The 26,762-nt window shown below is 38.4% G+C and overlaps 1 protein-coding gene across 1 annotated transcript in view; it reads left to right on the forward strand.

Annotated features, from left to right (window-relative positions):
* Nucleotides 1–26,762, forward strand: part of LOC106881580 (solute carrier family 2, facilitated glucose transporter member 1) — an 88,090-nt gene that overhangs the window by 5,800 nt on the left and 55,528 nt on the right. The window contains exon 2 of the mRNA XM_089343074.1: nucleotides 9,769–9,852. The gene's annotated coding sequence lies outside the window, so the exon portion shown is untranslated. The remainder of the gene's footprint in view (nucleotides 1–9,768; nucleotides 9,853–26,762) is intronic.

The following is a 26,762-nucleotide window of genomic DNA, read 5'->3' on the forward strand; positions in this document are numbered from 1 at the left end:
ACAGATGTTTCCTTACGTACGTTTCAGTTATCAATAATCAGTCAACTGCAAAACATTTCATCAGATGGAAAATATCGATATTATCCACGCTCCGTTATTGTTATTTTATCTATTTATCTGTCTGTCTACACACATACACACACACACACACACACACACATGTATATATATATATATATATATATGTGTGTGTGTGTGTGTGCGTGTGTGTGTGTGACATATATGTACATTCGGAGTGAAGATCACATATTGTGAATTATAAATAAGAAATGTAATTGAAACAAGTTTATTAGAATTTTAGACACCTCTGTGACTTTGGAGCCACCCTGTACACATAGACATCCCCACACACACAAGCACACACATGCACACACACAAACACACACACATATATAAATTGAGTAGAGGGGCAAAGGCCCAGTGGTTAGGGCAGCGGACTCGCGGTCGTAGGAAAGCGGTTTCGATTCCCAAACCGGGCGTTGTGAGTGCTTATTGAGCTAAAACTCCACAAAATTCCGGCAGTGGGTGGTGGCGAAGCCTGCAATACTCTTTCACCACAACTTTCTCTCACTCTTTCTTCCTCTTTCTGTTGTACCTGTAATTTCAAAGGGGCCAGCCTTGTCACACTCTGTGTCACGCTGAATCTCTCCGAAAACTTGCACGTTAATTTCAGGAGCAGGCTGTTCCGTTGATCGTATCAACTGGAACCCTCGCCGTCGTAACCGACGGAGTGCCACGATATATAAATTGTATATATATATGTATGTGTGCGTGTGCGTATCTGCGCGTGTGTTTGATATTTGTCTATTGAAGTGGCAATTTACTTCAGACACACATATCTACGACATTTTCACTGACAAAATACACGGTTCCCAGCATATCTATTGGAATTCAGCAATAAATTAGCCACATTTTATAGACCTTGCTGGGGGAGACTTGTTCTCTTCTGCTTTATTCTTTACCTATTTTATTTCTTTTGTGATTTTTTTAGAACAAAGAATAGGTTTCGGTTTTTAAATTCCAATCTTCCATTAGTTTAATGGTGATTTACGTGCAAGTTTGACATATAAAATAATGATTTTTCCGATGTTGGACAGCATTACTTGCCATATTTGCACATTAACCTTCTAGGGCGGGAACATCTGCCTTTCTTATCTTCGTGTATGTATGTGTGTGTGCATATATATATATATATAAAAAACTAGCAGAAGTACCCGGCGTTGTTCGGGATTAAAACGGTATAGTTCTTTGTTTTACTTGTTCCAGTCATGTGACTGCGGCCATGCTGGAGCACCGCCTTTAGTCGAAGAAATCGACCCCACGATTTATTCTTCGTAAGCGGTGTGTTTTGCTAAACGGCTAAGTTACGGGGACGTAACCACAGCAACATCGGTTGTCAAGCGATGATGGGGGTACAAACACACACACACACAGAAATTCTTTTCTACTCTAGGCACAAGGCCCGAAATTTTTGAAGAGGGTGCCAGTCGATTAGACGGACCCCCGAAAGGATGAAAGGTAAAGTCGACCTATATGTATATATACGCGTATATATGCACTCACCTATATTTTGTGTATGTGTGGGTACATACGTAGTTATATATGTAGACGCGCGTGCGTATGCAGGTCGAGTCTGATGCCTATTGATGCGTGCACTGAAGCCTATTTGTGCATATATACTTACATTCAAACAGGTGTCTACACGCTGTACACTCCCGCCCGGTGATGGTATGTAAACATGTGCTTGTGAGTACGTGCATCCGCGCACGTGTATACTTATTGTTGATACTATGGATGTGAAAAGTGCGCGCGCATGTATGTGCAGAAGTTAAGTAAACTGTGACGTAAACTAACAGCTAACATACCAACGCGGGTCATCTACTCTCTGTGTTTACCCATCCCAGATGAATATTTGACAACCATTCCTTCCCGTCCTACCTCACCACTCTTTCTTCCCCCTCTACTTTTCTTCATTCATATCAACCTTATACGACTCTCACTCCCGTATATTTGACCTCATTCTTCCTTTCTTACTTCCTGACCGTTTCATTTCGTCAAACATTCTGTCTTTTTTTGTTTTACTTTTGTTCATTCTGTTTTTTCTTATGTTATATCCACCGACCCTAACATGATAAGTATTGTTCTCTGAACGTGAACATTGGATCGTTATATTAGATGAATTCCACACATAGAAAATACACATCCTCATGAAGAACTCATTCAATACACAAACATACGAATATTACACAAACCCAGGATATAATATAAACAAACTTGTCATTCAACACATTTTCCCCCCGCAAAAGTTAAAACCAAGGGAGACAATCACACGAAAGTTGTTACCCAAGAGTCGTCCCCCTTGTCTTGGTTTTATTTACCAAAGATTCTCGCGAGACTTTATAGTGGATTCCCGTGTTTTAATCCAAAACGGAGACGAACACCAATTTCTCCATGTGATCGGCTGGAAAAATTGTTAAGATTTTTGTAAGCATGAAACCAATGGTAGCTTTAATACACAAATAATGAATCTTTATCCACCGATGCAGTGTTGGACACTCATTGTTCGAGATTTACGTATACATACATATATACATACATCTATACATCCACACACACACACACACACATATCGTGAAGGCGCGTGGTTTACTTGTTACGGGTATCTGACTGACGACTGTACAGCCGCGAGTTCGATTCGCGGTGGTGCGTTGAGTCCTTGAGCAAGATACTTTATTTCACGTTGCCCCAATCCACTCAGCTGATAAAAGTGAGTTGTATATGTCAGTCAAAAGGCCACATTCAGGGTCACGCTGAATCTCCTTGAGAATCTATGTTAAGGGTACACGTGTCTGTGAAATGCTCAGTCACTTACTGGTTAATTTCATTCGTCGTCGTAACCGACAGAATGCCAGTAGTATGTATACAGACAGACAGACACAGGCACACACATACACTATATCTCTCTCTCATACACATACGCACACACTCTCTCTCTCTCTCTCTCTCTCTCTCTCACACACACACACACACACACAATCTCTCTCTCTCTCTCTCTCACACATACACAGACATATATATATATATATATATATATAAATTAACCAGATAAAAGAAATGAAAGGAGAGAACAGATGTCTATTACAGTGTTAGTTGACAGCTGTTTCGTAATCTGTGTTTGTTAGATAAGCATCATAAATATATAAGTATATACTCTCTCACTTCACTTTCCTTTTCTGATCAATTTTTATACATACTCTCCACCATTACAATTCCTGGATTTTCTGAATGACGGTTAGGATACATCATAACCTTAGCCACGGTTTTTCTCGATCGCCACGCACCAGGCAGGCATCTTACTGTGATTTGATCGATTTCTTTGTATCCCTTTTTCAGTTTCCCTTCTACCGTATCCATTCACAAGGCTTTGGTCGATCCGAGGCAATTGTAGAAGGTGCCACGTAGTGAGACTGAACTCGAACCATGTGGTCGGGAAGCAAACGTTACCACACGATTACGTCCTGCACCTAATTATATGTGCATTCGTGCAAATACATACATGCGTACACACACACACATAAATAAATACTTATACGTACATATGTTTTTATATATAATGCGTGTATGCATATATATACACATACATATGAATGTGTGTGTGTGTGTGTGTATATATATATATATATATATATATATATATATATATATATATACATATATACACACACACGTCTGTGTACATACATACGTACACGCACGCACACAAATACACACATACATATATATATGTGTGTGTGTGTGTGTGTGTGTGTGTGTGTGTGTGTGTGTGTGTGTGTGCATATGCAAGATCCATTATGTATTTGCAAACCACAATGACATTCACTGACTTTCTCATTTGTGTCCTTTCCAACAGAGGGCGTTATTTCACTTGCAACTGCTTCTCTGCTGCACATCGTCATCGTCAGATTTCACTCTAAATCTCTCCACATCTGTCATACATTCTTTCTGTCATACATTCTTTCTGCACCTTTTCCTCCACCTTTCACCATCTCCGTTCTCTCTCTCTCCCTCTCTCTCTCTCTCTCCCTCCCTCTACCCCTCTCTCTCTCTCTCTCTCTCTCTCTCCCGTCCTCTATCTCTTTCCCACTCTCACTTTCTGTATCTTTTTTCTCTCTCGTTTGATCATAATCCCCTTCTCTCTTTCTTTCATTGCCAGTCTCTACTCCCTTCTTTCTCTCTCTCTCTCTGACATTCTCTCTCTCCCTCCCTCCTCCCTCCCCCTCTCTTTCTCTCTCTCTATATATATACATATACATACATGCATGCATACATACATACATATATACATGCATACAGATATACATGTATATATATATGTACATATATATGCGTATGTATATATATATATATATATATATATATAAAAGCAAGCACGTGTGTATATATGTGTGCATATATGTGTGTGTGTGTGTGTGTGTGTGTGTGTGTGTGTGTGTGCAGAAACACAAACCAGGGATAAATGGAGAGAAAGATAGAAAGAAAGAGAGAGAGAGGGGGGAGTACACAGAGCGAATGTCACCGATAGATATAAGATGTCATTAATATCTAATTAATGATGCACAGCTTAACAAACTCCCCTTCCAACCTGTCACCCGTCTGCTCTTATTACAAACACCTTACACACGGTTAACAGTAAAATGTAACTAACAATGGATTTCTTAGTATGTAATTTGCACCGGCAAAGTTACATACAGTAATATATATATATATATATATATATATATATATATATATATATATGTATATATTACAGTCGCCGCCGCCACCACCACCACCACTACTACTACTACTACTACTACTACTACAACTACTACTACTGCTGTTGCGACTGATCCACCACGGCTAATACTCCCTCCTTTAATACCATCGTCACTGGTATGGCCAGTAATACCACTAACGTCCTTCATACTACCACCGTTACCACCATCACCACCACTACCACCACCACCCTTTCTGCTATTGGTAGAGGGTCTGAAATTTTAGAGGACCAGGGTAGGCGATTACATCGGTCCCAGGGCTCTGCTGGTACTTATTTTATTGAACTCGAAAGGATAAAAAGCAAAGTGGACTTCGGTGGAATTTGAACTCAGAACGTAAAGAGTCTGAAAAAAAATACCGCCAAGCATTTTGCCCAACGCGTTAACAATTCTGCCAGCTCACCGCCTTGTATATTCTTTTCTACTCAAGCACAAAACCCCACACTTTCAATTTCTTTAGACAGAATTTTGGCACACAGATACTACAAGCTTTTAATGAGCATAATGTTAAGGTTAGTTACTTTGCATACTAAAAAAAAACATACATATATGCAGTTCGTATCTCAGACACTCACTTGCAACTACTGAAATCAGTCCACTAAAAGGATTCTTATTTTCTGAGGCAGCGCTTTATGAGGTCGTGGTTTCATTTCCTAGACCGGATGGTGTATTGTGTTCTTGAGCAAAGCACTTCATCTCACGTTACTCTGTGATCACTTCGACACCTGACACGTGACACACTTGTGCACCTGTTCAGACAACGTCGGTTTGATGGAGAGAGTGAGCTAATGTGTGGCACGAACATTTGATCACTATAAACAAATCATATATGCAGGTCGTTCGGCAAAAGCTGAATAAATACATACATACATACATACATACATACATACATACATACGTAACACACTTGAGAGTACCAATCTTGAGAAATTCGGCTTCTCAAAACCAGAAGGGAGAAAACTGATCGGAAGACTACAGATCCAAGCCATTACAGGAACTGTAAAAATCTGTAAAACTTTCCAGAAGTTTACCATTTTAAGTATATATGCGCATGTCTAGACATGCAACTATATGCTTGAGAATACATGCATAAAACAAAACATACGAGTCTGTACATGCACTAATTCCAAATATTGCACATATACACACATACATGCAAAAATATTCTGTTGATGTTGTTGAAATTCCAATGGAGGTATTTGGGATCTAGGTTAGAAACCAGCTCTTTCGCTATTGGTAAGACGTCTTTCTAGAAAACTGAATAAGGACATACATACATAAATGCACAGAAACACACACACACACACACACACACACACACACACACACACACACACACACACACACACACACACCCGCACAATCGTATCACTCTAATTATATCTGGTTATCTGACAGAAATTAAGTGTTTTCGTTCACACAAAATAGACTAAATTATTGAGGAAAAATTAAGATAAAGGCAACATAATCTCCATATTTTAATATATTTAACCCAATACCATTACAGTATGCAGACGACATTTAATCAACCTGTCTCTCAAACAGCAACTCTGACAGACGTCCTAATATCACCTATCAACTCGTCAAGTTGTACTTCTCTGCATTCATGTGATAATGGTTGCAGTGTTGGTGGTGGTGGTGGTGGTGGTTGTGGCGGTGGTGGTGGTGGTGGTTGTCAAGTTGGAGTTTTTTCTAGTTGTGATGGTGCTGTTGAGGGTGGGGGATGTTGCTGATGGCGGTGATGTTGTTCATGGTGGTGTTGCTGTTGGGGTTATTGTTGGTGGTGGTGGTTGTGGCAGTAGTGGTGATGATAGTATTAGTGGTAGTGGTGGTGGTAGTGGTCGAAGTCATCCCTACCAGTTAGAACAACCATCAACATCACCACAATCGCACCATAACCATGAACACTACTGCCACCACCACCGCCATAACTACCATTACTACCACATATATATGTATGTATGTATGTATGTATGTATGTATATGCATGTGTATATATATATATATATATATATATATATATATGTACGACAGGCTTCTTTCAGTTTCGGTCTACCAAATCCACTCACAAGGCTTTGGTCGGCCCGACACTTGCCCAAGGTGCTACCTAGTGGGGCTGAACCTGGAACTACGTTGTCGGGGAGCAAACTTCTTACGACACAGCCACACCTGTGCCTATTTCTTAGAAATAGGGACAGGTAAAAAAAAGAAAAGAAAGAAGTTTGTTTAGTGCTAACATTTGGAGCGTGAAACATGTCGTAAGAGTAAGATACGGTGCTAAGATGATTTCTAAAATTCAAATTATTAACTATTAATGTGTAACCAGACGGAACTACAGAGAGAAGTCACGGTAGAACTGTGAAACTATTTGGTTTTAATGCAAACTTTTTATTCAGTTAGTTTTCTTGGATGAGATAAAATCAAGAATAGTTGTGTGTGCGTGTGTGTGGGCGCGAGGGCATGGGTCACGGTTATGTTAGCGAGAATTCAATTTTGGCCATGGATGTGACCAACCCTCATACATACATACATACATACATTCATACATACATATATATATATATATCTGTGTGTGTCTGTATACATATATACAAATATATACAGATAGAAGACATACACACACACACACACACAGACATATGAATGCATGCATATGTGTATATACATACATACATACATATATATATATACATATATATATATATATATATATATATATATATATATATATATATATATATATATATTGGCGTAGGTGTGGCTGTGTGATAAGAAGCTTGCTTCCCACGATGCCGGGTTCTGTCCCACTGCGTGGCACCTTGGCCAAGTGTCTTCTACTCTAGCTTCGGGTCGGTCAAAGCCTTGTGAGTAGATTTGGTAGACGGAAACTGAAAGAAGTCCGTCGTTAATAAAAGAATATATATATATATATATATATATATATATATATATATATATATATATATATATATATATATATATATTCTTTTATTCTTTTACTTGTTTCAATCATTTGACTGCGGCCATGCCGGAGCGCCGCCTTTAGTCGAACAAATCGACCCCAGGACTTATTCTTTGTAAGCCTAGTACTTATTCTATTGGCTCTTTTGCTGAACCGCATATTTACGGGGACGTAAACACACCAACATTAGTTGTCAAGCGATGGTAGGGGTACAAAGACAGACAGACAGACAGACACACACACACACATATATATATATATATACGACGGGCTCCTTTCAGTTTCCGTCTACCAAATCTACTCACAGGGCTTTGGTTGGCCCGAGGCTATAGTAGAGAACACTTGCCTAAGGTGCCACGCAGTGGGACTGAACCTGGAACCATGTGGTTGGGAAGCAAGCTACTTACCACACAACTACTCCTGCGCCTACATATATATATATATATGCATGGATGCGTGATTACGTATATACGTATGTGACAATCTGGAAAATCCATTTTTTTTTTTTTTTTTTGCAGAAAAAGAAATGTGCTTAAATACAGTACTGAACGATAAATGTTAGTAGTACATTTATGGGGTATTAAAACTGTCTACGTGTAACAATAGTATTGCTACAGTTGTGAAAGCTGTGTGTCAGTACGTGAAATTAAGCCAAGAACGTTTTGTCGTCGGTAGCTAGCATGCTCTAGTTTAACGCTCGGGAAGTGAGAAAGTCTTTTACGTTTCGAGCCTACGCTCTTCGACAGAATGGAGCACAGAAATAAACAGGGAGAGAAAATAAAAAAAGGTTTAGCGGCTAGCGATCTATCATGTATGTATGTATGTGTGTATATGCATGTGTGTAAGTATTATGTATGCATACATATATGTAAGAACACATCATGTAACAATGTATGCATGTGTGTGTGTCTGTATGTATGCATACATGTATGTATACGTGCATGCATGCATGTATGTGTATGTATATATGTATGTATGTATGCATGTATGTGAGTGTATGTATGTATTATATATGTAGATATGTGTGTGTGTACGCATGAAACTTTAAGTACTCAAATATTTCTGTAGCATGTAATGACAAGTGTTTCTTGAAAGATATGTACACCATTAAAGACAGCAGAAAGCAACCAAACAAAGTCACTATTTATCAACCAAGGCAGCAAAATTACAACAACATCAGCAGCAACAAAAACAGCAAAACGATGTTACGATCGTATATATGCTAAATTGTTCAATGACATTACTGACGTAATATTGCTTTGATCAACGCATGGGTTTGTTTTTCCAGAATTAATTACCTTATCAGTGTGGAGAGGACTAAGTAAGGGACGTAACGGCGAGCTAAGACTGTATCGTTTCTGTTGTGAATGATTGATAATGGAGGTGGGGGATTTCTTTTTACGTAAATTTTCTAACGTATATTTTATATCAACTCTTCTACACTCGCTCGTTTTTGTTTTTGGCCGGAAGGGTGGGCAAAACTTCGGGCGACCATACAACAATAAGCATTATATGTGTGTGTGTGTGCGCGCGTGTATTTTGGTTAATAGGTGTCTATATATTTATAACTTATTTGCGTTTCCACATCTGTCCGCGAGTTCAGTACAAAAAGAAAAAAATTGAATGACATCTTTGTTAGTGAAAATGTGTAAATTTCTACGTTTTTGTTGGTGTGTGTGTGTGTGTGTGTGTGTGTGTGCTTTCACATGGGTATGTGTGCATGTATATATATATATATATATATATATATATATATATATATATATATATATATATATATATATATATATATATATATATATATATATATGTATTCTTATTAAAGTGTGTGTGTATGTGTATTTACATATGAATATAGATATACTATGTATGTATATGTATGGGAATATTATTATTTTCATGTATAAAATGTATTTCTTGTTAAAATACCCGCAGCCAATAAATGAATTATCGTGATTATAATTATTCATCCCTAATTTGGTGAACTTTCAGCTCGGAAGCCATAGAACACTTGCGGAACCTCCTGGTCAGGCAGTGCTACACGGAAACATAGCCGGTTGGGGATAAACTGTACAGGTATATAAGCTTGTTTGATATGCTCGGAAAGTGGCGAGATCTTTCTGCGTCTGTTTGTTTAGTGTCCTACCATTGTTTATTTGTGAAGTGATGTCAAACAGTTGTTGTCTCGTTTAGCACGGATCCGGCAATCAGCCGAATTTATCGAATAATTTCGGCTGATAGCTGGATCCGCCCTACCCACCAGAGGTCCCCAAACTTTCTTGCGTTATGAACTGGTTTCAAGCAAGACATTTTTTCCACAGACCGAGGGATCACATGCATAACAAAACACAATAAAGTGCATAACATATAACTTAATTATTGCATATATAATACATACATATCACATGTATAATGCATTTGTATTACATATTAAAGGAGCACTCCGTCGGTTGCGACGGCGAGGATCCCAGCTGATACGATCAACGGAACAGCTTGCTCGTGAAATTAACGTGCAAGTGGCTGAGCACTCCACAGACACGTGTACCCTTAACGTAGTTCTCAGGGAGATTCGGCGTGACACAAAGGTGTGACAAGGCCGACCTTTTCAAATACAGGTACTACTCATTTTTGCCAGCTGAGTGGAATGGAGTAATGTGAAATAAAGTGTCTTGCTCAAGGACACAGCGCGTCGCGGGGAATTGAACTCGTGACCTTACGATCATGAGTTGAATGCCCTAACCAATAAGCCACGCGCCTTCTATATTTCATATATACTACACATATAATACAAAATCGACCCGCAGACTGCGATCGTCAATAGAATAGAAATAAAGTTTCAAAGTCTATTCTTTCTTTGCCGCTCGATGCTGGTCCGTGGCCCGACGGTTGAAGACCCCTACTACACACAATAACTTTATTTTGAGGATCGCCTCCGCCCTCTGCCTTCCCTTGGTGCCCCAAGCACGTACTTATTTCGCTCAATGGTTAATCTAACGCTGCTGTCCTGTTATTGAGACGTATCATTTTTATTTTGCTTTCATATAGCAATTCTCTTGCAGTCGGTTCAGTGTGAACCAAAGCTTTAAGTGTAACTTGTAACTTTTCTTTCAAATGTCCCTTAAAATGTCTCTTTAAAAAAAGACATTAGTAGCCATTTTTATCTTATTTGTTAGTAGCTTAATATGGCTACGTCTGTAGTAGCAGGAAGAAATAATCACAATGGAAGTAGCAGTGAATGCACTCTAAAAGTTTTGCAGATACAAAGAAAGACGCGGCTGGTTTCCCGTCTCAGCTTGAGCCAGCAGGCCGACGGAATAACTCTCTTCCCATTCTAGTTGGGGACGCGGCATGCAGCGACACGTTCTCCGGCTTCGATCTTGCAACATTGGCGGCAAACCCGGGTTTCGCCGCCCGTAACGTGGAGTAGAGAAAATTTGATAAATAGATACTACTTGATATGGATCAACTCTATACAAAAGAAAAGACAGAGAAAAAATGTTTTAAAAAAAACAGACATACCTTCATACCTTGATAAGCATACTACTTTATAAGTACAACCTGCATCGCCCTAGTTACTTCTCTACCGGCTAATTACTCGCGTTTATACCAAGATAACCATATCAACGTATAAGCACTCGTTACACCACTTTACACCCTCTACTGTGTAGTTACTCCTTTCTCATATAGATAACCATATTAACGCAGAGGGTGTTCGGGCTAATTTTGACAGTTTGCATAAGAGGAAAACAAAACGCAATATCCCATCGAAAAATAAAAGAATTTGGAAAAAAAATCAAAAAATATCATCTAACTCATGGCTGAGAGATAACAGTTTACTTAAAGTAGTCGTTTTCAGCTTCCACCAAGGCCACAAGACAGCTCTGGAATCTGGCGAATGCGTTCCTCACTGTGTCCCTGGAAAGATCTTCGAACACCTCCTTGATCTTGGCCACCAGCTCCGCCTTGGTGTTTCTGGCAAAGCTGTTGGTGTCTTTCTCAACTGTGCCCCATACTTAGTAATCCATGGGATCACAATCGGGGGAATTATGTGGCCAGAAATTGGGGCAGGTGAAATCGTTGAAATTTTTCGACAACTACTTTTGACTCTTTCTTGAGGTACGACAAGAAACTGAATCCTCCAGCCACACATAGAGCATTTCGGCTTCGAAGTATATACCCCACCGCTCCTCAATTTGTTTCTGCCCGTTCTTTTTTGCAGTCTGTTTGATCCGTTATGCTTGCTTGGTGGCAGTGGTTTCAAGTTCTTCATCTGACTCAGGGTTAAAAAGCCAAGCTCCCTTGCGAATTTGCAAGCTTCTTTCACATTAGAATGTGATTTTTTGCTGACTTAGACAAGATGTAAATATCGTTCCTGGCAAGCTACTGAACAATAGAAATGTTTGCTGTATGAGTAGCTTTGCTTTCGGGTATCAGTTTTCTTTCTGTCTCCAAGCAGCTTGGTGTATTTATATCTCCACTGAAAGCTTGCTAATAAATATCGATAAAGGACCCACGATACGTCAGATTTTTTGTACCACTCTCGGCCAATGGAATTTCTTCCGAATGTTTGTTTTCCTGTCATGAAGTTTTTGACTCACAGTCTCGAAGGTACTGCGTGCGATGCGATATACTTGATATACCTGTATGTATGTATGTGTGTATGTATGTATGTATGCATGCATGTATGTATGTATACGCAGCGTGAGAAGAGTGCGCGCACGCGAGTGCAAATGCAGAATCAACAAAAAAGTACACCGTCCAGTGAGATACAAATATCAATTTAATACACAACCGAAAGAGCTACTAATAGTTTCACGCTTTTATAATAGCTTAACTAAGCAATTTTATTAAATACGCTTTGTATCTCCAAGCAACCCTTCAGTTCATGTTTCTGCGTTACATATATAGTATTTCTATCAACCAGTTTCCATAGTTATCACGGTTAACAATAACCTAGAGTGCTGGTATTGATTTATACACTAATCCAAACGTTAGTCATACGCTCGCAGTTTGATACAATGTTAGAAGCACTATGCAGTTATGTACAAAAATATACCTTTCGCCTGAGTGTATGTGCGTGTATGTGTGTGTGCGTGTATGTGTGTGTGTGTGTGCGCGCGCGCGTGGTGGTGGATTTCAGAAAGCATGGAAGTTTTGAAGGACGTAGCGTCTCGACAGCTAACAACCGATGCGGGTAGTTTATTCCGTACTTCAGCATTTCCGAGTGCGAAAAAATGTTTCCGAAAGTCATGGGTGCTGTGTTGGTTTTTTGATTTTATAAGCATGTCTGCGAGTGTTTTTTTTTTTATCATATGGAATTCAAAAAGGTTCCCAAGGCTGTTATTGGAAAAAGGTGGTGGATATATACATATATTTAAAGCAGTTTGATTCGGTTTCAAACGACTTAAAGTTTCGCAGGCCTCTAACAGAAGCCCGCCTCTTTCAGGTCTAAGGTTACCGAATAGAGAGGTGCATACATACATGCATGCATACATAATACATACATACAAACATGTGTGCGTGTACGTATGTATATATGTGTATATATATATATATGTGTGTGTGTGTGTGTGTGTGTGTGTGTGTGTGTGTGTGTGTGTGTGTGTATGTATATATATATATATATATATATATACACGCAGACACGTACGCACATACATACACATATACGTATGTATGTGTATACATACATACATACACTGAGACTATAAAAATCTGCAAAACTTTAAGCTTCAAAGGATGATGAACTAAACAAGATGTTTTCCTTCACAACCTTGGTACCAAATAGGTGACCGGTCAAGCTTTACTCTAAATTAAAAAGGAAAAGAAAAAGAACACAAGTGGCGAGCAGAGAGGCAGAGATCGGTCCATAAAGAAGACATGGTACTTAGCTATTTAGAACTGTCGCAGACAAGAGATTGTGGCGATGAGAGGCAAGTCGAAACTTACTCGACATATGTTGTCTTACGTCATCCTGCAAAAGGAATCCTACAGCTGTTATTGCCCACCCGTTTTATCTCTAGTTATAAGGACTCTACCCCCCGACCTCACCTACCCAGCATTCAATGACCCTTTCTTTAAGTGACAATCATAAAGCAAATATGTTTATCACATGAGACTGCCGGCGAGATTGGCCTCGTTATCCACGAACTCAAGCCGCGTGTTTGGCACATGCACACTATCTCTCTGTCTACGCCTGTATGTATGTATTGTCTAACTATCTATCTATTTGTTTGTACCCCCCCCCCCTCTCTCTCTCTATATATATATATGTATATATATATATATATATATATATATATATATATATATTGTATATAGAATACATTTCGTACTGTGTTGGTCCAAAGGTGATTTTTCTGTGACGGTTGGCAAAACCGTCATTAGTTTATATTTGTCTTTACTCAGATTTTAACCCTGTATCTCCTAGCAAGGAAATAATCCCCCCCCCCCCACTCTCTCTTTCTCCATCTCCCTCTCATATATATATTTGTGTGTGTGTGTACATGCGTGGATTAATGGATAGAGATTTGAACTCAAGTTCGCGGTTTCGATATTTGAACTGTACGTTACATTTCACGTTGTTATAGCATACTTAACTAATAAGGAGCGCCGCTCGACTGCTGGTGCAATCATCTCTTTCCCTCCACCGTTCATGTCCAGGATATTCTTCAGACTCAAGACTCTGACAAGTGATGAGAGAAGGGAGCGATGAGTCCTGTGAGTACCAGCCAGGTGCTAGTAGTCATATATACTCACATACTTAAAACTGAGTTAACTGGATGACTAAAACTCGAAATACTTTGCTCAAGGTCACAACGTACCGCCACCCGTTCAAAGAACTGAATGGACGATCTTGAGCCTATGGACCTAACAACCTAAATCACTTGGTCAAACACGGACGAAATACCGCAAAACATTTTGCTCGGTTTGCTGTCGAGTTTGCCTGCTTACCGCCTTAACACAGAGATATCATATGAGTTTCAATTTTTAGCACAAGGGCAGCAATTTCTGGGGAGGGGTAAGTCGGTTACATCGACCCCAGTGCTCAACTTATATTTATTTTATCGACCCCGAAAGGATGAAAGGCAAAGTCGACCCCGGCGGAATTTGAGCCCAAAACGTGAAGACGGACGAAATGCCGCTAAACATTTAGCCCAGCGGGTTAACGACTCCGTCAGCTCGCCGCCTAACTCAGAGAGATAATATTCCTTTCTTCTATAGGCACACGGCTTGAAATTTTGAGGGAGAGGGCTAATTGATCACATCAACCCCAGTGCTTAACCGGTACTTTATCGATTCCAAAAAGTAGGCAAAGTCGACCTTGGCGGAGTTTGAACTCAGAACGTAAAATCAGACGAAATACCGCTATGCATTTTGCCCGGCGTGCTATCGATTCTCTCAGCTTATTTGACGACTGCGGCCGTGTGTCATGAAATAGTAGGTTTATATATCGTGCAAGGAGGATCTAAGTTCTTCAGTTTCGATCGAATACAACCAACAGTATAATTATTCAGGCTTTTCATTAAAGATTTATTTATTTATTTTATATATAACTCTAATGAATTAATGGCAGGTAACATCACTCCTATCACAATCAGTTCATATGGCTCGACAATTGACAATTTGTCTTCTTGTAATGACTGAATTGTTGGTGTGAATATTTGCTTTCAGAATAGCAAACGGCGGCTTTTATCGCTTCTAATTCAATTCTTCGAAAACTGATCTATATAGGACATTGACCGAAGACAAACATATTTATTATACAGCAAATAAAGTGTGCGAGAGAAAGAGCACAACTTAATGGCCAGCGTACACGTACAACAGTCACAGCATTCATGTGTTTAAAACAACAACGACCATAGCAACGAACGGAAGGAACAAATAATTCCTTGTGCTGTCAACAAAGATGATTGATGCGAAAATGCGGTTAAGAATATTTGACCAGCTCATTGATTATTATGGATTCTTCTACATTTGGTGACCATTCACATACTTTCTTTCTTTCTCTCTCTCTCTCTCTCTCTCTCTCTCTCTCTCTCTCTCTCTCTCTCTTTCTTACACACACGCTTACATACATGCATACATACATACATAGAGTTAACGTACCTGATATTCCCCCCACTTCATACGCATGCACACATATATATCATGAGTCATTCACTGTTCACTTTCCTGACTTTCGTACATAATTCTATGTACTGTACAAGCATCTTTGATGAGTTGTAGTGCACCTGAGTACTATACACAATAATTTCATTATCATCATCATCATACAAACATACATACATGCATGCATGCATGCATACATACATACATACACACTTAGGTGGAGTTAACGCCGAAGATATCACCCATATCATAAGCAGTTGTCCAAAAATGTTATCACGGTATTACCTACCGATGAGACATGATGTTGTAGTTAGGACACTGTATAACGAGATCTGTCGAAAGGATAACCTCGAGGACAAAGAAATAAGAACCCACAGTATGGTAGAAGCTATAGTCACTCATAATAAAAAGGAATATTGGTGGAAGGTCCCAGTGGAAACTTCAATAAAATGTTAACACAATAGACCTGATATAGTGACTTGGGATAGAAAAGAGAAACTGTGTACAGTTGTGGAAATCAGCTGCCCAGCGGATGTTAACATAACACTGGAAATCAGTGAAAAAGAGAACACCTACGCTGAACTACTGAGGAATCTACAGCTACTCTATCCAGATTACAAGTTCAGTAGTATATCTGTAATTATTGGGGGAATAATGTAACACACAGCCTACATGCCAACCTTGAGAAATCAGGCTTCTCAAAATTAGAAAAGAGAAAGCTGATTCAAAGCTATAACTGGAACTATAAAAAATCTGTAAAACTTCCTAGAAGTTTATTTAAGTATACATGAGCATGTTGAGACATGCAACTATATACATCTATATATATATATATATATATATATATATATATATATATATATATATATATATATATATATATATATATCACTGTATTCCTCTCCCCAGAACAGCAATCTTTTCTCCTCTTCTTTTCTCGTTCTAAATATATGCTGTGACAGGGGATATCTCCCTTGTTTATTTCTTCCTTTCTCCCCCCTCCACTTATACCTTGTGACGGACAGACAGACGGAGATCAGCTTCTTTTTTATAATATAAGATTATCTCGGTTTCCAAGGAGGAAGGTAAAACGTTGTTGCCTGGTTGTAACTGGCACAAACTCCAAATCTCAAGAGTTTTAAATTTTCCGCAGTTGATATTTCGTTATAAAGCAAAACAAAACAAATAAACATTGTTTGCAGACAAAAAGGGCAGGAGTGGATTTGTTTCTACCTCAATAGACATCAATAACAAAGCAGTTGTCAGACATTAACTCCTGCAGGCGAGATACTTAGGCATATAAAAGTGTAGAACATATGCGCGCGCGCGTGTGTGCGTGCATGAGCATGTGCGTGTGTATATATGTGTGCATGTGTGTCTGTGCGTGTTTGCTGTGTCTGTGTGAATATGTGTGCATATGTGCTCGTGTATGTGTGTGTGTGTGTGTGTGTGAGGGTGTGTGAAGTTTGACATACATTTGAGCAAAAAAGTAACTAGTCAACAACAGTAAGATGAGAACGTGTGAAAGAGGGGCAACGGATAAGAGAAAGGGAACGGGAGGGGGAGATAGGAGGGAGAAATAGAGAGGAGAAACAGCAGTATAGAAGGGTGGGGTGCGCCGAATACCGAGTGATTACAGCTAGATATTGTTGTAATGTACTTTTGAAATGTTCTTTGAACAGTCAGATGTCAGTTTACTGGGGGAAAGAAACAACGCAGTTATTAAATATGACGTATTGAAATTAATGTGTGCAAAATTTCACAGCTCTAGCATTACTCGAACTTTTCAGCCCAGCTTCGTTCGTACTGTTAGTGAACTAATAGCACTTTTAGCGAAGTAAATCCTAGATTACCCAGCTTCTGCTGCCGTCTTCAAGAGTGGAGTTGGAGTGGAGGGTGAGTGAAAGGAGAGTGGGCGTGGAGTTAAGTGAAGTGAGGGGAGGAGGAGACATGTGAGTCCGAGTGGAGATGTGAGGTGGGTGGGTAATAGGAGACGGAAAAGTAATATTATTTTTTGAAACTAGAGAGAGAGAGAGAGAGAGGGAGAGGGTGGGAGAGAGAGTGAGAGAGAGAGAGAGAGAGACAGAGAGAGAGAGACAGACAGACAGAAAGAAAGAGAAAGAGTTGTTGTCAAGCAAGATAAGATAAACATATCTCGTCTGTTCTTTTTTTTTTTTTAGATCGTCTCTGCAAACACGAGATTAACATAAGCAATCAACGCATTCCTAACAAAGAACAGCAGCGGCAAAGTCACTATGTAGTTAAACGATATGCTAGAAATAATAGCCAAGGCTGGTGGTCATGGTGTCTTTACAAAAAGAAGTTCTCTTAACACATCTCCATTTCATAGTAGTTGATCTTACATCTGTTTTGTATACATGTATCCTCAGAAGCAAAACCAGACTTACTGGTTTCGTATTTATTCTGTTAAGGAGTCATTGGGACAGTTTGATGTGCGTTCCAATGTTCATCAAGCTGTCCCAACGTACGTCCCAAAGTTCTGGAGGAAATTTTGCTTATTGTGCCATTTTTACCTATCTTTTTACTTGTGCCATTTTTACTTAAACTCAGTGGATCTATATGGTCGTATGACCTGCTAGAAATAGCAGTGAAATTATCATCAACCCATATTCTGCAGTCTTTAAAAAGTGACACAAAATGGAAGACTATACTTTCAATAAAAAAAAAAAAAAGCGGGATGGGGATGACGAGATGGTGGACCAAAACTGACCGGAGGCTGAAGAATGTCAACAACAACAACAGCAAGAACGGCAGCAGCAGCCTGATAAATGAGTTGACAGCTGTAAAATTATACATTAAGTTACAGAAACCCCAAATACCCTAACCATCACCTTAATCAGTTTTCACTATCATTCTGTCTGTCTCTCTGCCTCTCTCTCTCTCTCTCTCACTTTTTCTAACCAAATAACCATGTTGACAGCTAATTATGTGTGTGTATCTGTGTGTGTGTGCGCGTGCGGGGAGAGGGAAGGAATGAACCTTGTATGTCATTTACATTTTTCCATAAAATACTTGACATAACAAAAGGTAATTAAGTAAAAAAAGAAACACATATATTTTGATACGTACATACTTACAACATACGCACGTACGTACATATGTATGTATATGCATATGTAGATTATTTTCTGTGACATTAATATCATATAGAAGCAAAATTAAGCACGGACAACAGGTAAAACACCACAGCAGAAGATATAAATAAGGTCGCTATAGTCTTTGATTAGCTGCTGCTGACTGAGGGTCAAGGCAATTTTTAATCAACAGAATTGCACACATGCCTCAACGTGCCCAGGTTTTAGTGCTGAGACAACCGCAAGCATGCAAAATTGAAAGAAAAATTATCTCTTAAAGCTAAGACGAACAAAATGGAGAACGAAGTCAAACAGTGAGTTCTGTCGGCAGAAAAGTAAAGTTTATGACAAACCGGAGACGCTTGTTTGAAATTGTAGGGCTAGCAAAAGTAGTGAAGTAGGTAGGTGGAAGTTTGTCTTTGAACAAAGGGGACGAAGGAGGAAGTGACCTGAAGCAGGTAAGAAGTTAAAAAAGGACGAAGCAAGCTATGCAGTGTAATGTAATGTAATATAAGAAAGATGTAAATGCACTCTAGAAAGGTTAAATTTGGACAGAAAAGGAGAAGGGTGAGTGAGAGAGAGAACAATCAGTTGTTCTCTGTGAGTGAAGCTTTAGCCGCATATGACTTGGCAGGTGAGTCCTTATTGCTCGTTTATAAGCTTGGTTTCCATTAATTGAGGAACGTTGCGTTACGAAAATTGTTGCAGACGATTCTGTAAAGTATTGTTAAAAATGTACTGGATTACGTAGGCTAAAATTGCCCTGACTCTCAGTCAGCAGCTAATCAAAGCGTATAGTGACTTTGTTTATATCTTATGCTGTGTGTGTGTGTTTGCTAACGAAACACGAGCTACTACCATTATATCCTAACAACACATTATAGCGCCTTATTTTCGTAACGCGACGTTCCTCGAGTAATGGAAATCAAGCTTATGAACGAGAAATAAGGACTCACCTCTCAAGTCAGATGTGTCTAAATCTTCATTCACAGAGGACACGTGATTGTTCTATCTTTCACTCTCCCTTCCCTCTTTTTGTCCAAATTTAACCTTTCTCCTATGCATTTACGTCTTTCAATGGCGAGAAGGTTAACTTCTCCATTTACTCTGACAGTCTGTTTAAACTGATCCAAGAGAAAACTTCGTCTGTGACGGCAGTTAGAAGTTATATCGGACTTCCTGTTGAGGAATATCATGAGCTGTTTTAAGATATGAAGTCTCTCAGTCAGACAAAGCCCGAAATTATGCAATTCGCTGGGGTATACAAAAGCTTGTTGTTGTAGAGGGCTGCCCATTGAAAATGCCCTATGTATATTTTGATATTACATCTACGATAAGTTTCAATCATCACAGAGTATCTTAATCTTGGCTGTTACCTAGGAATCTTCGTTTCGTAAACGAAGGAAGAGAGTAATTCTCTTCTTCACTGTGCCACTGATGTAGATACCTCCTTTAGTTTAGAAACAGAGATAGGTACCTAGTGCAAATCCAGTTCTGAAATATATTAAGGGTTCTGTTGATTACTTAGCCATCTGCACGTTAACTTCACGAGCAGGCTGTTCCGTTGATCGGATCAAGTGGAACCCTCGTCGTTGTGAGCGATGGAGTTTCAACTTTTTCTTTTTTGTGATTGAGAAATATAGGGAGTTATTGATTTAAAGACAGAAAGATCATGAGAGATATTGGTATAGAGGAAAAGAATCATAGAAAAGTATTGGTGTCAGATACTAAAATATATGGCCAAATATTGGTGTAAAAGAAGATACAGAAAAATAAGGAGTTGCTGGTGTTAAAATACTCTGACAGGATATCAGTGCACATGACGAGTCTCAGGGAGATACATAAGCACACACATACACTCACACACTCACACACACATACACATTATATATATATATATACACACATACACACACTTATATATATTTATATATGCGTAGGTGTATCTTTTATCTGTTATCTGTTACTTGTTTCAGTCGTTACACTGCGGCCATGCTGGGGCACCGCCTTGAAGAATTTTTAAGAATGTTTAAAGCCTGGTACTTATTCTACCGGTTTCTTTTGCCGAACCACTAATTCACGAGGACGTAAACACACCAACACCGGTTGTCAAGTGATGGTGGGGGACAACACAGGCACACATGAAGACATACACACATAGATACAAGATACATGCACACACACACACACTCATATATGTAGGACGGGCTTCTTTCAGGTTCCGTCTACTAAATCCACTCAAGGCCTTAGTCAGCCCAAAGCTTTAGTAGCCCAAGGTGCCACGCAGTAGGATTGAGCCCGGAATCACGTGGTTGGGAAGCACGCTTCTTACCACGCAGCCACACCAGCACCTATAGCCACCCTTGCGATGTATGTATATACATATGTGTATGTGTGTGTGTGTGTGTGTGTGTGTGTGTGTGTTTGTGTGTTTGTGTACATAAAGTAAATACACTCGTGTTCAATTATATTTAATCTAAATGCTCTCTATATCTATATAAGTACTCTTAGAGATATATAAAGCAGCTTAATAGAGATAGGCAATCACATTCACACACTCCCACACATTACATACATACATATATATATATATATATATATATATATATATATATATATATATATATATATATATATATATATATATATATACATATACATATATGTATATAGATATACATGTACCCTTAACGTAGTTTCTGGGAAAAATTAGCATGACACAGAATGTAACAAGGCTGGCCCTTTGAATTACAGGTACAACTCATAGTTGCCAGCAGAGTGCACTGGAGCAACGTGAAATAAAGGGTCTTGCTGGAGAACACAACGCGCCGGCGTGAGTCGAACTCACGACCTTACGATCATGAGTCGAATCTCTTAAGCACTAAGCCACACACCTCTTTAGATAGACTGTGTCCTTATTAAAATACACGAAGGCGGCGAGCTAGCAGAAATGTTAGCACGCCGGGCGAAATACTTAGCGAAATTTCAAATTCCGCCGAGGTCGACTTTGCCTTTCATCCTTTCGGGGTCGATAGATTAAGTATCAGTTGCATACTGGGATCGATCTAATCGACTGGCCCCCTCCTCCCAAATTTCAGGCCTTGTGTCTAGAGTAGAAAAGAATATGCGGTGTAATGTATTTGGCAAAAGAATTACATCTGTGCATATATATATATATATATATATATATATATATATATATATATATATATATCATTATAAATATACAGGGATTAGCAATTGAGTTGCTTCTCCAACATACTGAAAATTTAGAAATAGCAGTCAAAGAACTACTGATTCCATAGCAATTGAGTTGCTTCTCCAACATACTGAAAATTTAGAAATAGCAGTCAAAGAACTACTGATTCCTGCTTCTCCAACATACTGAAAATTTAGAAATAGCAGTCAAAGAACTACTGATTCCAAACTGGAATCAGTAGTTCTTTGACTGCTATTTCTAAATTTTCAGTATGTTGGAGAAGCAACTCAATTGCTAATCCCTGTATATTTATAATGATAAATAGTTTTACCGATAAAGGTTTTTTTCATACTGAACTACTTGGCAGAATTGTTAATTGTTAATTCTATTATTAATTGACGATTCTCTGCCCTTATTCTTGTATATATATATATATATATATATATATATATATATATATATATATATATATATATATATATATATATATATATATATATATATATAGGGAAAGGTATTACCAGAGAGAAAGTCAATAAAGATGGATATAACAAAAAAAAAATTGTCCGAAAGGTAATTAGATCTAATAGTAGAAATAAATGTAGATATACACACATATATATATATATGTGTGTGTGTGTGGGGTGTGTGCCTCGCATTATGGCTGTGAGTGTGTACCTGTATGACTGCACGTATACATGTCCATGTATGAGTATATGCGCGCATCTGTATGTCTAAGCTTGTGCATGTGCATATATGTATGTGACTGCCTCTATCTGTTGTGGCTGTGTGCGTATATGTAAATAAGTATACGTGTGTGTCTGTGTGTCCTACTATGTCTGAGTGACGTATATTGCTTGATCACATCAGTACATTTACAATAACTAATTAATATTAAAGACTGACAGTATTTCATTATTTCCTGGTCTTTGCCACTCAACACTCGAACTTCCACTCCAAACGCGCACACACACACACACACACACACACTAGAAATAAGAACATAATAAGAAATAAGATGGTGGGGTTGAGGCAAATTCACTAGCCGGGGTAAAATGAATAATTTCTGATTTCTCGTTATTTTCTCCTTGCCTGATGATGCAATACTTGCAACTGTTACGTTGCAAATATCGTATTATCGTTTTCTAATGTTGCATCATCTTTAGGAGTTAAAATCGATTAGCATAATTGTTGTTATTGAATTTGAGAGTCCGAAACATTCAGGCACATATTTTTTTCAAGAAATTTTTCCTCAACTTTCACCTTGTTGTAATTGAAGTTGTTAATAAAATATCTGAATAATTTTTGCCGTTTAACAATAAAAATTTCTTTTCTCTTTTGGATTCCAAGTCAATGTTTTCCGACACTTATGCCTAATTTTATAATTTTCAACTTCCAAAAATTTATGTCTAAAGTGGGGCAAAATCAGTAATGAATAATTTCAATAATTGCTTGCTTTTAACTGCATGGTGCGTAAATAGACGGAAAGGAACCAAGTTGCACCTCTTCTAATACTTGGTAAACTTTCTATATATCATCCATAATCATCTCACGTAATGAATTTATCGATACAAATGTTGTATGTGACGTAATTACCGATCGTACGCGTTCATTATTTGTTTATACTTGTATCATCCCGGGCAACTACAAGTTACAACGCGTTGGTGGCCGCTGGTATACTTGTCTGAAACTCTGACATCGCCAGTTGATAGCTTCACTGTGTTGATGGTGTACGCTTCGATTGTTACTGGCGATTTAAAATTTGTTTAACAACATTTTGAGGGAGTGTTTTTGTTTTGTAACCCTTTGCGAAGTAATGGCAGACAATAGTGTGTCCAGAAAGAGGAAGTGGTACACCCAGAATTTCAAAAAGTCGTGACTGGAGGATGCTGAGCTTAAAGATTGGTTACGGCAAGATGATAAAAGTCCTGATACCTGCTACTGCGTTTGCGAAACGTTGTGTTGGAAAATGCTATCAAATCAAATCAATGCTGTTAGCTCATAAAAACACTGCTAAATACAAGAAAGCTTTTGATTGTGCGAAACCTGCTATTAAATTAGATTCATTTATCGTTAAAAACACAGATGATACATTAAATGAAAAAGGAGCTAAGGCAGACTTGCTACTAACAGGTTATGTAGCTGAACATCACATACCCTTCATCCATATAAATCACTTAGCTGAAGTTTATCAAAAAACCTTTTCCGATAGTGAAATAGCTAAAAATCTACAAATGAAAAAAACAAAATTAACTTACATTACGCAAGACGGATTTGCACATCATGAATGGAATGAAATGAAATCTTGGAAATTCTCAAGAAACAAAAGTTTTTAGGATTGATAGATGAGAGTACGGACATCTCAGTGACACAAATCTTAGCAATAGTTGTTCGCTTTTTTTTATGAACATCCGCTTAATGTCAAGGATACTCTTCTGGATGTAATTGTAGTAGAAAATGGTTCGTCTCAGGGTGTGTACGATGCTGTCAAGTCTACGCTTACAAAAGAAGATGTATCTATGAGCAACATACTTGGATTTGCCAGCGATAATTACTCAACATTGATGGGTAACAAGAGCGGGTTTCAAAAGTTATTGATAAACGATATTCCGATTGTATTTACAACAGGCTGTGTTTGCCATTCGTTTGCATTTTGTTCAAGTCATGCAGTGAAGGTGTTACCTTCGTATCTCGAGTCCTTTTTAAAGGGCTTAACTTCTTACTTTTCTCGAAGTAGCAAACGTCAAAATGACTTCAATATGATACAAAGTGTTGCTGGCACAAAAGAAGACAAGATTTCAAAGCTTTCACAAACAAGATGGTTGTCGCGTGAAAATGTAATTAACGTTATAATAGAACAGTGGGATGCCCTTGTACTTTATTTTCAGTCTGAGGCTAAAGTAGAAAAAGTGGACGGAGCCAAAAGGATCTATGAAACAATGATTAACAAAGGGACGAAGCACATGCTGCTCTTCTTACATTACATATTAAAGAAAGTAAATGCTTTCAATGTCGAGTTTCAATTGGAACACTTTCGACTGCATCTATTGCATACACTCGTATCCAGTGAATATAAAAGTATCTTTAGTTGCTTTATAAAAGAGGAGGTTTTAGCTGTATCTAAATTATCAGATATTGATCTTAATAACACAACAAATCACAAAGATATGAGTGATATTTATACCTCGGTGGACGCGCAATGAGATATCTAGAACAAAACCCCTTCGCTGGTGACTCAGCTAGATTCAAAACTGATTGCAAAAAATTTTTAATAGAATTAAGCTCTCAAATAAAAATGCGCTTTCCTCCCGATGAAGCTGGAGTGTCTGCCCTCTTAGAAATACTTGATCCAAAAGTAGCGCGCGATCTCACTGACTCTTCTCAGTCAATAATTCCCCTGGCATCAGACTTTCCGGTAATTGCACCAGAAAACACACCTGAGGAACAAAACGATGAGTGGAGATAATTTCGGCAATATAAAGATATTCCTGCTTGCTCAAAAAGCATCCCTGAATTCTGGTATTCCATACGCAATCTTAAAGACGGGCTTGACCGCTCTAAACTTGAGAGGCTATCACAATTCATAACTAATTTAACGGTGTTACCTCATTCATCAGTGTGCATGGAGAGCATATTTTCCCAAGTAAATTGTACAAAGACAAAGTTCCCTAATAGGTTGAAGGCCGAAACGATCACCGATCGTCTTCTCGCTAAACAGGCAATTACAAGAAAGGGAGCGTCATGCATTTCTTGGGAGCCGAACGCTAAACTTATTAAAGATGTAGTGGATGGGTCTTGTCACCGTAGATATACGAGGAGACTGAACTTCAAAAAGGCAGGAGTGAATGAAGATGATGTGGATATCTACGAAATTGACAATTAACTGCCATATGATATAAAGTAAGTATTAAATTCTGTATTCATTTTGTCATAAAACATATTTCATCATTAAATTACCAATTATATTCCTATTTTCTAACACCTGAGTTTATAAGATAGGATCTGGGTTTTTGCAGCAAATAATCTGGGTGTTTTATTATTTGATGATTGGCAACCCTGCCCCTGATCCGCTTTCAATTGACCTAGACTTTAATTTTTTAAAATTTTTGTATTTCTGATCTTTCTGGTGTCTAGGGAAGGATATTGATGTGATTTTAAACATGAATCTGGAGAATTTAAGGGGCAAATTTATCTTATCTTTGCTTACTCATTTTTCCCCAACTAAATTTGTCTTTTATATGCTCAAAGGAAAGGATGATGATTTTCTGAAATAGCGATCAGATCATGTTATAATGTTTTTAATGCATTTAAAGAAGGCCATTTGCTTAGCGGATATAGTTTTTGTAAAGTAGTGAACATTTGTGGAAAATAAATTTTTTCCCCCCAAAGTCAAAATGCTGTAAAATCTCCTCATTGTTTCCCTCCTACTCAAAAGCTTCAATAGCAATTAAAACGACAAAAGAAAAACTTATAGGCATAAATGAATCTATTATTTTTTCCTAAACAATACATTTAAGTGTATATGCCAGTGTAACACACCACACACACACACACACACACACACACACACACACACACAG

This window comes from Octopus bimaculoides, chromosome 26 (assembly GCF_046866305.1).
Source record: "Octopus bimaculoides isolate indiv1 chromosome 26, ASM4686630v1, whole genome shotgun sequence".
NCBI lineage: Eukaryota > Metazoa > Mollusca > Cephalopoda > Octopoda > Octopodidae > Octopus > Octopus bimaculoides.